The 7,298-nt window shown below is 48.9% G+C and overlaps 1 long non-coding RNA gene across 3 annotated transcripts; it reads left to right on the plus strand.

The window, feature by feature from the left end:
- The first annotated feature begins 1,943 nt into the window (after positions 1 to 1,943).
- On the plus strand, positions 1,944 to 5,247 carry LOC123280772 (uncharacterized). Of its 3 annotated transcripts, XR_011498269.1 has the most exons (5): positions 1,944 to 2,219; positions 2,358 to 2,412; positions 3,247 to 3,363; positions 4,510 to 4,639; positions 4,969 to 5,247. It is a non-coding gene; the product is annotated as an uncharacterized lncRNA (long non-coding RNA). The 3 variants fall into 3 exon arrangements; XR_011498268.1 differs by lacking the exon at positions 1,944 to 2,219 and having other exon boundaries at positions 2,273 to 2,412; XR_011498270.1 differs by lacking the exons at positions 1,944 to 2,219; positions 4,510 to 4,639 and having other exon boundaries at positions 2,273 to 2,412; positions 4,969 to 5,096.
- Positions 5,248 to 7,298: the final 2,051 nt, after the last annotated feature.

The following is a 7,298-nucleotide window of genomic DNA, read 5'->3' on the forward strand; positions in this document are numbered from 1 at the left end:
TCAGCCACCGTGCCTCTGGTCCTACCCTGGACCAGAGGCAGCACCATCCCACGGTGTGAGGGCTCCTTCCTCAGGGCTTTCATTCACACTGGTCCTAACCAACCTCCTGTCCTTCATCTTTTCAGACTCAGCTCAAATGTCACTTTCTCTGTGGGGCTTTCCCTGAATCTCATAGACAAAAATTGACAGTTCCATTTTTGGGGGTATTTATAGTCTTTTGCTCATTGGCCTGTTTTTTATGTCTATTCTTGTAGATGTATATTTAAGTTGGGAGCTCCTAAAGGGAAAACACAGCCTCTCACTCACCACAGAGTTGATGCTCTTGTGGACTGGACTGGGGCAGTGAGGGAGAGACTGAATGAATCAATGAAGGAGGGAATGAATGAGTGAATGCGTGAAATACAGGAAGGGAGGGAAGGATGGACAAGGACACAGGGTCTCTAACCTACAAGTATATGTGTATCATCTTGGCCAAGGACTCTACTCCTTTGTCTACATTACTAATTAGAAAATAGAAGAGCTGACGCTAAGCTGAGACAACCTGGGTCCAGCTGGCAGGGACATCATGTGCCCTGACAGTTTGGGGGAGGAATCCCTGTACCTAAGAAGGCTGTCACCTGGAAAACCAACCTCCCCTCATCCCCAGTGGAGCCTTTTCTTCTGGAAGGAGTATGGAATGCTCCAGACAAATGTGAGCCCCTCCAGAACCAGAGAAGGCAGCATGGAGAATTTGTTATCAAGAGTCCTTAAATGGAGGTCAGGACATCCAGGGAGACTAGAATCTTGACCCCACACTGGCTATGTGAACTTGAGATGGAAATTCTCCTCCCAGAGCCTCAGTTTCCCCATCTGTTTGGTAAGAGGTTTAGAGTAGCTGATTTCTAAACAGGTTTTGAGCAGATAGGATTCGGTTCCATGAAGGGCTGTGGGACAGGATGGCACCATATCCCACATATTGGGTTCCTTACTTCCCTTCTTATACCTGGAGAAAGGAGGAATCTACTTTTGCTGCATAGCAGATTTGCCTTGAGAACAAAGGGGAGTCAGTCTAGGATTCTAGGCGAAATACACCACCTTTGAGGAGACTTCCACCTCCTTTATCCTCCTGGTGTGCAGAGGGAGAATTGGGGAGAGGAGAGCTGGAAAGGGGAAAGGGGGAGCAGGGGAGGGGGAATTTAAATAATCAGGAGTTGGACCAACCTCTCTAACGCTTCCTAATGAGTTTGCTGGCTCTTTCTCTAATTCCTTTTGTCTCTTCCCAACTTCCCCTCACGCAGTCTAGTCTTTTCCCCACCCCCAGGAATGGAAGGGAAGCAGGTGGCAAAGCCTCTTGGATTATAAAAGCCACTTGCTTCTCGCAAGAGAGGAACGAACACACTGTACTAAATGCCGGGATAACCCACTGGTTGGGTCTCTGCTCAGACCCTTGGGCCTCTTTCTACAGCTGTCCCTTGATAGGCTGTGGATCTCTGCTGGATTCTTGAAGTGCATTGTGTAGAACTAGGACCCAGGGTCATGGCTAAAAGCTCAAAAGGCCATCGATTTTCATAGCCTACACACATGCGTGCACACCTGCACGCGTGCGCGCGCACACACACACACACACACACACACAGCCTTTTCTAACTGAGATAAGATCTGAGCGTTCCCCTTTCTTCCTTCCCCAGATCTTTGGGAGGCCAGAGTCTTCAGGGACTGTGCTCAGACAACCTGCATCCTCTCTCCAATGAGAGAGACCTTACCTCTCTTTTCGGGTGTTTACAGAACAATAAGAAAGTAGTCTCATATGCAAAAAGGCTTCGCCAGTCACAGCCCCCCAAGGGGTGTGGGTTCTGAGAGGCGGAACCAGCCGCCCAGGCCCTCTCTCCATTGGTCGGGTTCAGCAGGTAACCCGAAGCTTTGCCAAGAGGTGCATAAATAAAGAGTGAAACTAGTACCACCTCCTCGAAAGGGGCTGAGTCCTTCTTCACCCTTCCTTGGAAAAACCAGTTTCTCTCTCTTTTATTGTCTATTAGCAACTTCTATTCTGAAAGTGCAGCTGAACCCCACCATACTCCAAACTCTCTCTTCTAGCTACCTTTACTCCTCTCTACTCCAATTCTACTTTCCTCTGCTTTCAGATTCTTTTTACCCAAGGGAGAATGACTATTCAGGACAGGCCCCCACCTTCCCTCGGGAATCTGTTCTGCACAGGCCTGCTAAAATGGACACTTCATGCAGTAAGTGTTTCTCGTTTCTTGTTCCCTGTCCTCAAGCCTTAGGAGTGAAAGAACATTCCAAGACTTGGAATTCCTTTTCTTCCTCTCATATGCATGAGTCTCTAGCTATCTCTTTGTTCTTAATTGTCTTATGAAAAGAATCAACCACAAAGTGGGGCCTGATCTCTGAAGGCACAGACGCTCATGCTTACAGGTGAGTCTGAAATCTCTGTTTTTGGGGGGCTTTGGAAAACCAAAGCTGAGTGGCTATATCAGAGGATCCCTGGGCGGGAAGAGAAGAGGATGAGCTGTGGAAAAAGCCACATTCACTGGAAGCTGATCATCCACTTCTTCTAAGTCTAAAATAGTGAACCTGCTGCCTTTTAACCAAATCCCCAGCCAGCTTGATGTTTTCCTGGAACTTTCCAGTGATTCCAGGCAATAAATCTCACTGCTTATGGGAACTGGCGTGGTAAGGTGGCTGCTCAGTAGTTAAGTACCAAGATTGCAGTTGTGTCTGGAGACTCAGCTGTGTCTGCAGTTCGTGGAGATTTACTCAACTAGGGTTGGCTGGCTTTTCAGTCCCGAGCTGGAGGGTGCAGCTATCACAGGAAATTCAGGACTTGGTTCCATTCTTTGGTTCTCATATCCAATCTGGTTTTCTTGGGAAGCCATTTGGGATACAGTCCCGAAGGCAGTTGAGGGGGCACGAGGGCATTCACTGATGAACTTACTCTACAGCCAAACATATGCACGATTTGCTTCTCTGACCAAACCCCACACTGAAGTGGCCGAGGAGAAAGCCACGGGGGCATCAGGTTGGCAAAGGCATGGCGGACAGAAGAATCTTGAACTCCAGGGGTGGGGTCCAGAGTGGGTCAAGGCTCCAGGTACAGGTTCTTGCTTGTCTCTTCCTTGTAGCAGCTGCAGGTCTGTAGGATGAGGGGACGGTGTAAAGCAACGGCCTGCCTTTTCTGGGCTGTCTAACATCAATGCTGCCTCACTCCCTCTGTTTGCATGGCTTTTCACAGTTAAAGTGCTTTTACAGACACTGTCATCTCTGGAGTATCCACCCTGGAGGCTAAGGACCCCACGTGAGGGCGAGGCTCTCCACACACTCCGATTGAGGACTTGAAGAATCTGGTGGACGATACATGTTGGGAGGGTAAGAGCCGGGTTAGGTAGGTCTGGAAGGAGACGAATTGACCCCTTTGCTCTCTGAGTTGGGCTGAAATCCAAAAAGAAAGCAAAGAATCCTTCCATCTCAGAACTATTTCCTCCCTTGATCTCCAACCATCATTTATCAGAGCCAAACAGGCTGATCACTCTTCCTCTGACTGTGAAATGGGCCAAAGGCAGTGCAGGAGGACTGTGTAGTGTAGATAATTCACAAGCAGGTGCATTTCTCTCTCACGATTGGGAATTGTGAGGATTCATAAAGAAAGCTGAATGGGAGAGGGCGGGCCACCTTCTTCCTCTCAGAACCCAGATCCCTGCCCCCAGCATGCCCTGTGTTCACCTTGATGAAGGAAAGCAGGCTCTTTCTCAGCAATAGCTGGACCCCCAAGCCCTTTTTTAAGAGCCTTTTTCAGAGGCCCAATGCCCAGGGAGCTGGATGTGGGGGGAGGAGCCACATTATAAGCTACTGCCTCTCTGCATCGGGTCAGAACAAGCCCCAGGAAGAAAGTATTCCAAACAACAGGGTGGATCTGCCCTAACTCACACAGTCTGCGTGTTGGTGCTGAGAACAGCCTTTTATGGGGCTTACGCTGAGCCACAGGCATGTCTGAACACAGCGAGGAAGAGGCCGGAGCCACGACTACACAGCAACGGCTGGATGGGCATTTCTTTTAAGAGGACAGAAAGCTCTCAGATAGTTTCCATCCTCCCTGTTTAGCTCAGTCTCTAAAGGCCAGGTTATCTCTTCCCTCCTCGCATCCCCGCACTGCCCAAAGAAGATGTTGTTGTGCCATTTCCAGGCAGATTTCGGAAAGGATGTAGGGTCACCGGAAAGCAGACAACCTAGATAAGTCTATAGGAGTGAGACCATGGGGCCTCCCCCTCCTCTGCCCACCCGCTCCCTCATGAATGGGCCTGGCTCCACCTGGGTGTTCTGGTCCCCCCAGAGCTCTTGCCCAACTCCTCCTGATATGACACTGGCAAATGGGCCTGCAAAGTGCCGTTCATGCTCTTTGAACAGCGCATTCTGGAGAGGAACACTCCCACCCTTGCATTACTTCACCTTGGTAAGCAAGTTCATAGAAGATGGTTTTTCTAAAGCAATTTCAGAACACCTGCCTTCTCTAACCAGGACCAGCCATACCAAGCTCAGTAATGGCACACACAGGGAGACACAGACAAAGGGAGAGGATGACAGCATCCCAACTAGGGAAATGCAGAGAAGGTTCCACACGGACTTGTCTGGGATGGCTACTTCAAGGGTGAGAAATAGCAGGAGTCCCCGGCTCTGGAGCCCCATCCCCACCACTCAGCACCGTCTGTGCTGTAGACACGGGGGGGGGGGGTCTCAGTGAGTGGGCTCTCTGCAGCCTCCTGGAAGGAAGTGATCCTAGGGAGAGCTGTGAGTATTTAGGTGCTCTCCATCTCCCGAGTCTGATTCAAAGATCCTGAAGGTCTTTGGCCAGGCAATAATCCTGCATGCAGAGGCTGGGGTTGACATGCAGCCTGCCCTCTGAGAAAAAGACCCCCAGACAATCCATGTGTTTCTCTTGTCCTTCATTCCACCGGAGTCTGTCTCATACCCAACCAGATTTCAGTGGAGTGAAGTTCAGGAGGCGTGGAGCTGACACCGCAGCGGCAGCAGCAGCAAGAGTAGCTCTGACTTAGAAAAAGAAACACCCGGTGAGATTCATGATAGATGAAGGAGACATCTGGAGCACAGAGCCTTCTGCAGAGGGGATGGCGATGGGCAGGTTGGAAAAAGCACCACAGATGGGAACCGCTTGTTTTTCTTTTCTAAAATTGATGCGAGGGAAATGTGTGTTTTCTGTAACTTATAAAAATTAAAAGTCGTCTGTCTGCTGGAAAACCTGCCTCTGTGATTCATGCTGTTGGATGCCAACTCTCTGGCCTTCTAAGTCACCTCCCCTTTGGGCTAAAACAGAGACAGGAGCTTGAGCAATGACACAGGCCCCCTCTGTCCTTGGGGTCTCCAGACAGGTGGTTGCAACTCTGTCTGCAATCAGCAAGGACCCCTGCAGCCCTCAGCGCCCCCACAGGGCCAGCAGGACCTCCAGAATGGGGTAAAAAACTCTATTAAGATTTTTTAAAACCTATTTATATTGCAATAAAATAAATGTAAATAAGATTTAAGTAAAGGCAGATTGCAAGTATTTCTGCCGCTGTACAAGATCCATCTCATAGAGCATGGGTGTAAATTCTGCAAAGGTTAAAGCGCTAAAAAGTATTTGACACATAAAAATGTCAGATCCAACGTTAATCATTTACCAATTGTGATTGCCTTTATATGGGTCTCTTCTCCCCAAGACATGTGCTGAAAACACCAGGCTCGGTAGAAATCTGGGAGGAAAAAAAACAAATAATACTTCTCAGCTGTCAGAGTCTATGATTTGCTTTGATAGATTTAGCACTGATTTCATTGGCTTTACAAGCCTCTATGATTTTTTTTTTTTTTTCACTCCACATCTCTGCTTTAGGAAAGGAGAAGGTTGTGGGGAGAAGGGAGGAGCCTCAGTCCAAAGAAGTCCCACTCGGTTATGGGGGAGATGCCCAAGCCTTTTTGTTCATTGCCCCCTTCCTCAGGTGACCAGTCTCCTTCAGGGAGCCAGCCTGGCTAAGAAGGCAAACTGAGCAAAGCCTGGCTCTGACAAGTCTTCAGAAAAACCGGTTTTCACCTCCAGAACGTGCCCCAGGCGGCAAACCTCAATAGATCCCCCTGGCGTGGCATTTTTCTTAGGAGCCCACTCTAAAGGAGATTCCAGCTCTGCAGAGGATGGATGCCTGTCGCCTGGGTCTCCAAGCCCCCTCCCCAGCCCATGACGGCTGAGGGGAGGGGCCTCTTCACCCTCCTCCCCACTCCCTGGGGGCCCTGCCCCTAAGGAATAAAGGAGCCAAGAGGAATAAGCATTTCTCCAAAATATCTTCCTGCTTCAAGTTAATACGGATTCGAAAGCTTGTCCATGTCACCCTCGCCCCTTCATTCTAGGGCCCTTGGACAACAAAAGGGTGAGGAGGCCAAGCTGCTGGCATTTTCAAAAAGCATTTTTGCCCATAAAAATCACGCAATGAATGAGTTTGGGGGGGCAGTCAGAGTACTCAGGCTAATTACCCAGCAAATACCTTCCATTCAAGATTCTGAAAGAATAAAAGGGGCACAAAGCAGAAGTGATGTGGCATTTCCATTTGCAGCTTGGTTTGAGCCCTATGACCTGGAATCTTTAAAGGAAGAAGTATGTGTGTCTGTGTGTGTGTCTGTGCATGCATGTGTGTGTCACCCGTCTCAGGTGGAGACCGGAACCGAGACAATGACCAGAGGGCTGACTGTCAAACACCAGCCAGGGCATAATGCCGTGACTACAAAGGGCTCTACCCCATGCTGTTGGGTCCCCACACACCAAATCCACTCCAACACTGTCTTCACAGAAGAGACACAGGGCTCTGTATTTCTGGCACCGAGGTCTGAACTGCCCACTTCCTCCCACCAGGGCAGCACAGATTGTTCATTCTCCGCTGCAGAAGGAGAAAATCCTGAGCCTGGCCCAGAACAGTTTGCCAGGGAAGCCAGCGTGTCTGCGAGCTGGAGTGAACTGCCCCATCCATCTTCCTCGTCCAACCCCCACTATTTTATGTCTCATATTCTCATATCTTCATTGCAAAGCGTGGCTCTCCAAAACACAGCACAGAGAAAATGATTTAATCAAAATTCCCTTGCAACAACAACAACAAAAATCATATTGCCCTGCTTTCTTTATTCATGATCTTTTATTGAGGCGAAAGGCAAATATCATTGAGCCAAACCTGAATAGACAAATATATACAACCATTGGTAATTTAATATTTTGTGCTAATGGTATACACTGTAGATACAACCCGAGAGGAGTAAATTATAATCCTATCAAT

This window comes from Equus asinus, chromosome 25, assembly GCF_041296235.1.
Source record: "Equus asinus isolate D_3611 breed Donkey chromosome 25, EquAss-T2T_v2, whole genome shotgun sequence".
Classification (NCBI taxonomy): domain Eukaryota; kingdom Metazoa; phylum Chordata; class Mammalia; order Perissodactyla; family Equidae; genus Equus; species Equus asinus.